Here is a 12538-nt window from a genome sequence, read left to right on the forward strand (position 1 = left end):
GGTCACAAATTAAATCTGAGTGGTCATGGAGGTGCGTGATGAGACATAGAAATTTAGAGCTGTCATTGGTCACCTGATGTAACTCGGAAAGGTGCTCCACAAGCGCGAACCATGAAATGGCGTTGTCCTCGTATAAAGGAGGTAGCTTCGGCCGACGGCCAGGAGGGGGTGGCTTCGGCTTATCTTGGAAGGCCTGCTGTTCCGTGGTAGGATAGGCTGTCTTGTAAACTGGCACTGCTGGCGTGGGCGTGTTACTAGCAAACACATCCCGAACAATGGCCGGTTGCAATGTCCCTGATGAGTCATGGAAGCACAACACGCCAGGCATGGTCGGTACCGTGGGAATGAATGGATAAGCGCCACGTGAGGTAGGCCCGTAAACTGGACCGGATGTTAAAGTGACAGTACTTAAATTGTCCACCTCGGAAATGACGTGGAAGGCCGGCACGGCAGGTGCAGATGGTACTGTGGAAGGAGCGAGCAGCTGTATGGTCGGAATCGGGGCCCCCCGTGAGTGAGGTGGAAGGGGGGGGGGGGGGTAGGGGGGTTGTTTGGTACTTGGCATGGCAACAGCGAGAGTTTTCTGTGAACATCGGAAATGCACCCCGTGTGGTAGGACCATAAATCACTGGTGAAACCTGCTGTTGGTCACTATGTTGTGGTACAACATTCCTGGATGGCGAAGTGCCGTCGGGTGTTCTCAAACCCAGATCTGGTGGTTGACAGATCTGGTGGTTGAGTCTGGCGAACTTGATGTATAAAAATGTCCGTTATTAAATTGTGAGGAAGGCAAACCTGGCATAGCTTGATAGCAGTTGCACGCGTGTGCGTTTTGCACAAATGGCGGCATTGCACATGGCATTACTGTAATCAACATTGCGGCACGTAGAGGATCAAAGCACGTGTGCGAATTTGAGTCCCGTTGATCACTAAATGCGCGATCGATCGTTACACGATTCTGGAAATCGTCCACTTCACCTTTCACATATTGTCGTGCACAGTCCGGCAACACAAAACCTGAGTCCATTGTTTGAGGTAACGGTTTAACACTGGTCCATTGTAGAGCTGCAAAGTTTGAGGTTAACATCGTTGGAGAATGCGTATCACTGTCCGTTAGTGGTGAAACAACTGTGGGCAGGGGATTGGAGTGGCCTGGTAGTAGTAGCTGAGCCTCCAAATCCTCGTATAAAACGTTGGTTGAGGCAGCCATGGTGTCGAACGTAAAACCTATTGACTCCACACAGCCAGCGCGGAAGACGTAGAAACTTGGAGGTCACCAATATGGGACACAGGAATATGGATAACTGTATATGCAACAAATTGTTCCCTATACCTACATTTATTTCAGCACAAAGAAAGATACACTTGTACACTGTACAAGGTACAAAGGCTGACTGGAACATTAAGGTGGCTGCTTGTCAGAGCAGATAGAGTTCAAAGATCATGCTTTACGTGGTCGATGTGACCTATCAATGCCACAGGTGGAATCGGACACTTCAGTTGATGAATTTCTTAATTTCAATAATATTAAATAATGCAAGCATTAGTACAATCTAACTTTGATACAAATTCAGTATTGTAATGCAATCATTGTAAATAAGTGTTCTGTTTGATGATGCATGTCTAAGAACTGTCTTGTGCACACCAGTTTATTGAACATTTACAAGTTTTGTGACAAGTTACATAATAACTTATAAATGAAAACATGTTTAAGGTTTTTTTGACTTATCCTATATCTATGAGGACAATTTCACTTGGAATCTGTATAAGGAAAGTTAGCATATTTTTTTCTTTGTAAATATGTTTTGTTTATTGTGTTTTCTGGCATATTCTACATCCTGGTGGGTCTCCTCACTAAGTATCTATTGGAATGAAAAGAACATCCGACCCAGTCGACTGTGGTCTGTACAAGTGTCTGTGAACCATCTACCGCCCTATTATGGACTTGACCTTTGCTTTTCCATGAACTTTTGAGTATAGGACACTATCCATCAGCTGGCTGATTTTGCTGTACCAATGTACACTCTGTCTCAGACACTCCCTTGTGTTATCCTGCCAGCTGTTAATGACCTCTGTGTGAATTAAGGTTGTGTGTCACTGAACATTACATGTTGTTACCATCAGACTGGGGCCTGTTGAGTATCACACTGCATAAGCCACTGAAGTTCAGTATGATAACTACAATATAGAACTTCTACTTTGATCAAATGACTGATTTTCTCAGAAACTCTGTCAAGGTTTTTGAACATGCCCTGGAAAACATGTCACAGTATCGTATTAACGGAGATGTGGCCTCTGGAATTTACTGAGTACTCAAAAGTCAAGGCTAGATTCGGAAAAAAATTCTTTAGATGGTTCACAAAGTTCATTCAATGGTGTCTGAGAAATAAGCCATACTGAAATGGCCGCTGAAATCGCAAAAGCATAATGGATTCCAGTCTAAATGTGTTGAAAACATCTTAAGTGACTACCACAAGTGCAAACAATGGACAACCAACTAGTGCCAGGTAGAAATATACCAAATACCTAAGCCAGAAAGTGATGGCTGCACATGCTAAAAAGACTTTTGGATATGGCACCTGCTGAGAGTAACTAACTTGATAGCATTTTGGTGTGATCATCTTCATTGATGAAGTCTTAGCGACGTTAGCTGCACCCATCAATATATTATTATTGGATAATCCATTGAGCTGTTTTATTGTTGGTATTTACTTGGGGCATTCAAAAATGACTGGTGCAACATTTTTTTGTTTCACAGGAAACATTTACTGAAATAACAAATATAGATTATATTAAAGGTATTCCCCACTAATGTGTATGCGCTTTTTCCATCTTTCTTGCAGCTCTCATATTTGTGTAGGAAACCATTCTTTGGGGTATCCCTGCACCGTTGGTGGACAACTGCCTGAAGTCATCATAGGTTGTGAACTTCTTACCATGTATGACTTCTTTCATTGCAGTAAATGGAGCATAGTCACTAGGAGCCAGATCCAGTTAATGTGGAGGATGATACAACACAGAAAACCCTAGTTCACAAATGGTGGCAATGGCCTGGTGACTCACATGGCCGCATATTGTCATGTCTGATCAGAATGACATGCTCCCATTTTCCATGGCGGTGTTGTTAATCCATTGGCTGACTGTGCAGCGAACTGCAGTCCCGATAACTATTGAGGGTCATACTGGGAGGGAGCCAATCCACCAGCAGTATTCCTTCCTGAACCCAGAACACAGTTGCTATTTGTTTCTGCCCAAATAGTCCGGGCCCTGACTTCTTGGGATGAGGGCTCCCGGTATGCTTCCACTCCACAGACTGAGATTTCTTTTCTGTAGCCTCAAAGAACAACCATAACTCATTGACAGTGACCAGATGCTCCAGGAATTCTGCTGGATCTGCACTGTACTAATTATGGTACCAACTGTTGGCATATCTCCATACACTTTCATTCCTTCACATTGGTGAGGGAATGGCACACCCATTGTGCACACACATTCTTCACCTACAAATCCTCAAGGATGGTGGTGTGAAGCATCCCTTGTGATAGACCTTTCATCTTCTGTAGTTTGCCAAAAGTAATTATCAAGTGTTGACACACTGAGCATTGCTTGGTTTGAGTGCAGTTGCTGGATGCCCAGTGCTTTTGCATTTTTCACCACAGTCCCTGCTGCCTCTGAATTCTGAATCCAACAAGACATGGATCTGGAACTTGGTGCTGTTTCCCCACCTATGGCTTTTGATGTCTGAAGCAATCACTCCTGTCCAGAGAAACCACAGTGTCCACCATGGCCCATGCCTGTGTGCTCCCATTTTGTCTTATCAATGCCCACCAGTGTACTCACAAGCCAAAACAAGAGTTGCTGCAAAGCCCCACCAATGGGAAGCAGGAACACCCTCTAGTGTAGTAGACAGTACTGTAGTCTGTTTATACTTACATTGACACACATTTCAAACTTTTACTTTGCAGAAGTTATAGGAAATGTGCCAATCAATACTGAATAACAATATTATGGAAAAGATAGTTGCTACTCACCATATAGCAGAGATGCTGAGTTGCAGATAGCACAACAAAGAGACTGACACAATATAAGCAATAGGTATGGGAAGGGGAGGCTGGCAAAGCTTATAGGTGACAGTATAGTGAGTAGGGTGGTGGCGGGATCACTCATGGAAAAATTCTTGTAGTAGTTGGTGTTAGAGCTGCACCTTTTTTAGATTGAAGTCAGCTGATGGTATACTTGCTTAAAGTATGTTCCTCTGACTAAGGGCTCACCTTCAGGGGATGTCATTTTCCAAGTAGAGAAGGAATTAGCATATTTCATCAAAATACAAGAGTTATTAGAGATAAAGTTAGTGAACTGCTTATAGATGTTGACTCTGAAAGTATTGGTATATCAGAGCACCACTTAAATAATTTGACAATTCAGAGGCTTCCTTTACCAGGACACAGATTAGCTGGCTATTTACAAGGAGTTCCTTGTGGGTTGGGGGAGTGGCTATGTATGCAAAAAACAGTATTCTGTTTGTGTCCATAGGCGTATCATGGCACTGCACTGAACAGATATTTGAATGTTGTGCAGGGGCAGTTGAATTTAGTGAAACTAAATTTCCAATTGTTGTTGTTTATAGGTCTCCTAACTCTGAATTCAGAGCATTTTTGTTCAAGCTAGAAAGGGTTCTTGATTCATTTTGTAGGAAGTAACAGAAATCAGTTATATGTGGTGACTTCAATATAAATTTTGTATATGATGGTGCAAGAAAAAGGATGTTGGTGGATCTCATAAATTCATATGGTCTGATGCAGATTGTGTTTTTTCCAACTAGGGTGCAGGGGAACAGTAGTGCAGCCATAGACAATATTTTTATTCATTCTTCATTACTAGATGGGCATTTTGTTAGTAAAAGGGTGAATGGCCTTTCAGACTATGATGCACAAATTTTAACACTAAAAGGCTTTAGTACTCAAACAAATGTCACATTTAATTACAAACTATGTAGGAAATTTAATCCAACAGCAATAGAGAGTTTTTTAAACCTCATCAAGGAAGAAAAGTGGCAGGATGTTTATAGTGCCAATAACATAGATGATAAATATAATGCTTTCCTTAACACATTTCTCATGCTCTTGAGAGTTGCATTCCAGTAGAACGTTCTAAATGTGGTACTAGCATTAATAGGCAGCCCAGGTGGCTGACTAGTGGGATAAGGATATCATTAGAACAAAGTGGGAATTGTATCGAAATGTTAGAAGTAGTCACAATCAAGCTACAGTAGCCCATTACAAACAGTATTGTAAGGCACTTAAAAATGTTATTAGGAAGGCAAAGAGTATGTGGTATGAAAATAAAATAGCTAATTCGCAGGATAAAATTAAAACCATATGGTCAGTTGTGAAGGAATTGTGTGGTTAGCAGCACAAGGTCAACGATATAAAATCAGTTCACAGTAAAAATATTTCTGTTACTGATAAATCAGATACTGTACATGTACAGTATTTAAATATCATTTTCTGAGCATTGCCGGTGAATTAAAAGGACTCTCACGGTTATGATGGAGTGCCTAGCAGAATATTAAAGTACTGCGCTGCACATGTTAGCCCTGTATTTAGCCATATTTGTAATTTTTCCTTTAGGAATGGTCAGTTTCTGAGCGATTAAAGTACTCAGTAGTAAAGCCACTTTATAAAAAAGGAGAAAGAGATAATGTAGATAATTTTAGACCTATTTCTATGCCATCAGTATTTGCTAAAGTTATTGAAAAGGCTGTGTACATAAAGATAATTGATCATTTTGTATCACATGATTTGCTATCAAATGTGCAGTTCGGCTTTAGAAGTCTAACAACTGAAAATGCTGCATTCTCTTTTCTCTGTGAGGTACTGGAAGGGTTAAACAAAAAGTTTCAAATGCTAGGCATGTTTTTTGATTTAACTAAGGCATTTGATTGTGTTGATCACAAAATAAGTGATGTGGGGTCTAAGTGGGTTACAGTGAAGTGGGGGTGCCCCAGGGATCAGTGTTGGGGCCACTCCTGTTCCTTCTTTCTATAAATGATATGCCCTCTACTATTACGCGTAACTCTAAAATTTTTCTGTTTGCTGATGATACTATCTGGGTAGTAAAAGACGTGTGCAGCATTGGCTCGGTTTCAAGTAGTGCAGTTCATGACGTAAGTTCATGGCTTGTAGAAAATAAACAAATGCTAAATCACAGTAAGACTCAGTTTTTACAGTTTCTAATGCACAATTCAACAAAACCTGACGTTTTAATTTAACAGAGAGGGCATATGATTAGTGAAACTGAACAGTTCAAATTTCTAGGTGTTCAGATAAATAGTAAGCTGTCATGGAAAGTCCACATTCAGGATCTTGTTCAAAGTCTTAATGCTGCCATTTTTACTATTTGAATGGCATCTGAAGTGAGTGATCGTTTGACATGAAAATTAGTCTACTTTTCTTATGTCGTATGGTATTATATTTTGGGGTAACTCTTCCCATTCGAAAATGATATTTTTGTCTCAGAAACGGGCAGTTCAGGCAATAAGTGGTGTAAGTTCACGAACCTGTTCACGAGGCTGGGTATTTTGACATTGCCCTCTCAATATATATATTCCTTACTGTCATTTCTTGTTAACAAAATTAGCTTATTCCCAAGAATAATCAGCCTTCGCTCAGTTAATACTCAGTAGAAATCAAACCTGCATTTGGATCGGACTTCCTTAACTCTTGTGCAGAAAGGTGTGCAGTATACTGCTGCATCCTTTTTCAATAAGCTACCACTCAAATTCAAAAATCTTAGCAGTAATTCAAATTAAAACTGAAGTGTTACCTCTTTGGTCACATCTTCTATTCTGTCGAGGAGTTCCTTGAAAAATTAAGCTGATTCTTGTTGTATTGTTGATTGCATTTCCTTAAACTTATGGACTGACTTTTTTTGGGTTCATAAAGATTTATTTTTATCTGTTATTACTTTTATGTTGTAATTTCATGTACTGACACGCTCCATAACCTTGGAGATTTGCTCCTCAATTTGGTCCTATGGAACTTGACGAGTAAATAAAATAAAATAAAAACCTGACCAACAAGGCCTTAGTCAAGAAGTAGTTGGAGATTTGCTCCTCAATTTGGTCCTATGGAACTTGACGTGTAAATAAAATAAAATAAAAACCTGACCAACAAGGCCTTAGTCAAGAAGTAGATGACACACACACACACACACACACACACACACACACACACACGCACACGCACACACACGCGCATGCACGCACGCACGCACGCACACACACACACACACACACACACACACACACACACACACACACACCATGCAAACACAGCTCACACACACATGACTGCAGTCTCTGGCAGCTGAGGCCACACTGCAAGCAGCAGCAGCAGTGCATGATGGGAGAGGCAACTAAGCAACTAGGGGGGGGGGGGGGGCTAAAAGGAAGACTGGGGTGGGGAGGGGACGGTTAGCAGGGGAGGGGTGGGGGATGGTGAAGTGCTGCTGAGGAGCATGCATGAACGAAGTGCAGAGAGGGTAGGACAGCTAGGTGCAGTTAGGAGGTTAGACGAAGGGCAAGGGAGAGTTTGGGATGGGGGAGGGGAGCGGGGGAGCAGAAAAATGAGAGACATAAAAAGAGTGGGTGCGTTGGTGGAATAGACAGCTGTGTAGTGCTGGAATGGGAACAGGGAAGGGGCAGGATGGGTGAGGACAATGACTAATGAAGGTTGATGAAGGTTGAGGCCAGGAGGGTTACGGGAACAAGGATATATTGCAGGGAGAGTTCCCACCTGCACTATTCAGAAAAGCTGGTGTTGGTGGGAAGGATCCATATTGCACAGGTTGTGAAGCAGTCACTGAAACGAAGAATGTTGTGTTGGGCTTGGCCGGCATGCTCAGCAACAGGGTGATCAAGTTATTTCTTGGCCACAGTCTGTTGGTGGCTATTCATGCAACAGACATCTTGTTGGTTGTCATGCCCACTTAGAATGCTGCACATTGGTTGCAGCTTAGCTTGTAGATCACTTGACTGGTTCTACAGGTAACTCTACCTTCGATATAAATGGTGTTTGTAACCGGACTGGAGTAGATGGTGGTGGGAGGATGCGTGGGCACAATGAGAGGTAGTCGAAACCCTAGCCAAGAATGTAATTCAGTTGTTCCAGTCCTGGGTGGGGAATGCTTCTCTTTGGCCAGATGATGAGACTTTAGGAGATGGTGGAGACTGGAAATATAAGGCACAGGAGATTTGTTTTTGTACAAGGTTGGGAGAATAATTATGGTCTGTGAAGACCACAGTGAGATCCGCAGTATATTTTGAGAAGGACTGCTTGTCATTGCAGATGCAATGACCACATGCTGCTATGCTGTATGAAAGGAACTTCTTGGTATGGAACAGGTGGCAGCTGTCGAAGCGGAGGTATTGCTTATGGTTAGTAGGTTTGATATGGACAGAGGTACTGATGTAGCCATCTTTGAGGTGAAGGTCAACATCTACGAAGGTGGCTTGTTGAGTTGAGTAGGACCACGTGAAATGGTTGCTTGGCTCATGGAATTCCCACAAGTGGCCTTACCATCAAATTACCTATCTCCGGCTGCTATTCCTCCTTCCACAATGACCTCCTTCTGTTCAGATTCTGCCAATCCTTAGCCCTCTCCAACATAGTCCTGCAAAACCATGTCAACCAAGCCCAAACCTCCTTGCAACATCTTCTCTCCATCCATAAAATTCTCCTGCTACATAATCCCAAATTTCCTGGAGCCCAAGACACACATTGAAACCTTTGCTGTCCAGGAACTAGAGCAACATAACTATGCCACCTCAACAAACTCTCCACCATGCTCACTTCCTATTCTGCCTTAGAGTACCACTGTCCACCGCCTCTACAAACCACCTCCAAGCTACCCCCATAAGCCCTCATAGCTGACAAACCCTGTCTCGCAAACTTACTGCATTTACCTCACTCTCCAAAACTCCCTCCCACCACCACACAGAATCCAGAACCTAATCAGACCCAAAACACAGTCATGAACCTTTCCTCCAGAAGCCTTATCCCCACAGAAATATCAGTTCTTTCCAAAGGCCTCACCTTCTGCCCCACTTCCAAATTCAGCCATGCAGGACTTGTTGAAGAACTTCTCTCCTTCTGCTGGTCCCTACAGTGGAAACAATTTTTTGCCACCAACTGTACCAATAAGACTCAACCAAAGACCCGTGTTGAACCCGGACTGACTCAGTTCACTCCTCCATCCAACTGTGATTGACCCCCACTGCCCCCAAATCAACCCGTGTTATCTTTCCAGAATTTCTTAACCTTGAACCTTGCCTCACCATCATTCCTCAAATCCCTCAATGTGCATACTAACCTTACATCCACAGAAAGAAAAAATGATCCTGACCTTACAATCCTACCTGTTGACAAAGGCTCCACTACTGTTGTTTTGAACCGCAAGGATTACCTGGCAGAAGGACTCCACCAGCTGTCAGATACATACATCTACAAACCTTGCCACAGTGATCCCATTCCAGAAATCCAGCAGAGTCTCAAGTCTCTCCTCAAACCCCAAGGCCCATCACAGAACTTCTCCCTGGAGTCCATCTCTTTGCTCACTTCTACCACTCCACCCACTCCTACCTTCTACATGCTTCCTAAAGTCCTTAAACCAAACCATCCAGGACGCCCCATTGTGGTCAGTTACTGTGCTCCCACTGAGAGAATCTCTGGTCTCGGAAGCCAACAGCTTCAGTCTATACCCAGAGCCTACCCTCCTGTGTAAGAGATAGCAACCATTTCCTTCCCTGACTGTCCACACTTCCTGTCCCTTTACCACAGAATGCCCTGCTCATCAATATTGATGCCACCTCCCTTAACACTAACATCACTTATGCCCATGCCCTTACTGCTATTGAACACTACCTTTCCGAACACCTGACGGAGTCCAATCCAACAACCTCCTTCCTAGTCGCCATGACCAACTATATCTTCACCCTCAGTTACTTCTCCTTTGAAGGCATTATCTACAAACAGATCTGTGATACGGCTATGGGCACCCACATGGGACCATCCTATGCCAATTTATTCAAGGGCCATCTACAGGAATCCTTTCTAAACCTGTCACTGGTTCAGATTCATTGATGACATCTTTGCAATCTGGATCGAGCACAAGGACAGTCTATCCACATTCCTCCAGAAGCTCAACAGCTTCTCCTCCATTTGCTTCACCTGGTTCTACTCAAACCAAACCTACTCAACCCAACAAGCCACCTTCCTAGGTTGACCTTCATGTCAAAGATGGCTGCATCAGTACCTCTGTCCATGTCATATGTACTAAACACCAGCAATACCTCCACTTTGACAGCTGCCACCCATTCCATACCAAGAAGTCACTTGCATACAGCCTAGCCCCCCATGGTTGTCACATCTGCAGTGACAAAGCAGTCCCTCTCGAAATATACCAAAGGTCTCATTGAGGCCTTCACAGACCGTAATTATCCTTCCAACCTTGTACAAAAACTAGTCTCCCATGCCTTATCTTTCCAATCTCCACCACCTCCCAAAGTCTCACCGTTCCCCTAGTAACTCAGAACCACCCAGGACTGGTGCAACTCAATTACATTCTCCGCCAGGGTTTTGACTACCTCTCATTGTGCCGTAAAATGGGAAATGCCCTGATGCAAGACCTGTCCCATACATCCCCCCACCACCAAATACTCCAGTCTGGTCACAAACATCACCTGTTCCATCAAAGGCAGGCCTACCTATGAAACCAGTCATGTGATCTACAAGCTAATCTGCAACCAATGTGCAGCAGTTTTTGTGGGTGTGACAACCAACAAGCTGTCTGCATGAATGGCCACTGACAGACTGTGGCTAAGAAACTGTTGCTGAGCAAGCTGCCCAACACAACATCCTTCATTTAAGTGACTGCTTCACACCCTGTGCCACATGGATCCTTCCCACCAAAACCAACTTTTCTGAATAGTGCAGGTGGGAGCTCTCCCTGCACAATATCCTAGTTGCCGTAACCCTCCTGACCTCAACCTTCATTAGTCATTGTCCTCACCCATCCAGCCTCTTCCCTGTTCCCATTCCAGCATTCCACAGTTCTCTATTCCACCAACACACCCAGTCTTTTTATGTCTCTCGTTTTTCTGCTCTCCCCCCCTCCCAACCTCTCCCTTGCCCTTCGTCTAACCTCCCAAATGCACCTAGCTGCCCTACCCTCTCTGCACTTTGTCCATGCATGCTCTTCAGCAGCACTTCACCATCCCTCACCCCTCCCCTGCTATCCTTCCCTGTCCCCACCTCAACCTGCTCCTTACTCCACCCAGTTGCCTCTCCCATCATGCACTGCTGCTGCCACTCGTAGTGTGGCCTCAGGTGCTAGGGACTGCAGCCATTTGTGTGAGTGTGTGTGTGTGTGTGTGTGTGTGAGAGAGAGAGAGAGAGAGAGAGAGAGAGAGAGAATTTTTTAACAAAGGCCTTGTTGGCTTAAGCCGAAAGGTTCTAATGTGACAGTCTTCTTGTTGTGTTTATCTGCGACTCAGCATCTCTGCTATATCATGAGTAGCAACTATCCTTTTTATAATATTGTTACATTCCTTGCTGGAATTTCCATCGTTTAATACTGAATAATCTAGGTAAGTCACATGATTGATTTCAAAATTATATAATTTCATCTTTACACATGCTTGTGGCAGATCAACTCAAATGAAACACTGAAGCACATTAAGTGATGCTAAACACAGCCACATCGGAAATCAGTAGAGCTACTGTAAACATTAAATATGCCATTTTTTGTGTGCGCTGAATATGAAGTCCAGTCATTTTTGTCTTTGCCACTACTGCACTGCACAGTTACGGTATGAGAACTTTCTCACTGTGCAACTATTCCAGTGCAGCACAGATCCCGAGTTTCTAAAGTTGCAGCAAAAGCTGCAGTGGACCTGTTTCTCTGATAGTCCAGCAATACGTGATTCAGTAGTTAGTGATCCCTTGCCCTCACCATTGAGAGACCTGAACAAATCAAATTGCTGTGTTCATCGTCTGCATGTCCCCAAGATAGCAGAGGCTCATTCCCTGTATTGTCGATGGACCCAAAAACATTTGTGTCATCAAATCATGCTCACATTATAGGCCATAGCATCAACATTGTCACTGCCCTTTCTGTGACACCACCTGTCTTGCTTGCCCCAAGCTGGGCATTCTGTGTGTGTGTGTGTGTGTGTGTTTGGCTCAGCTGGCATGTGTCAGAAACATCGTCTGTCATCATGTTATGTTGGCGATGCCCAGGGCAGCAACCGATGAGATGCAGTGTCTCATTGTGTAACTGGACATTCATGTCATAATGGTGGATTTCCAATTGGGCACAGGTACAGCCTGTAGTTGTAGCTCAGCAACCTTATGGATCACTTCATATTTGTGGTGATGTAGTCTACTGTTGACACTCCAGCAAATATCAGTTTGTAACCTTTTCCTCGACAGGATGAATTGTTGACTAAATTGGACAGGGGGGGGGGGGGTCAATATTT

This window comes from Schistocerca nitens, chromosome 2 (genome assembly GCF_023898315.1).
Source record: "Schistocerca nitens isolate TAMUIC-IGC-003100 chromosome 2, iqSchNite1.1, whole genome shotgun sequence".
Classification (NCBI taxonomy): domain Eukaryota; kingdom Metazoa; phylum Arthropoda; class Insecta; order Orthoptera; family Acrididae; genus Schistocerca; species Schistocerca nitens.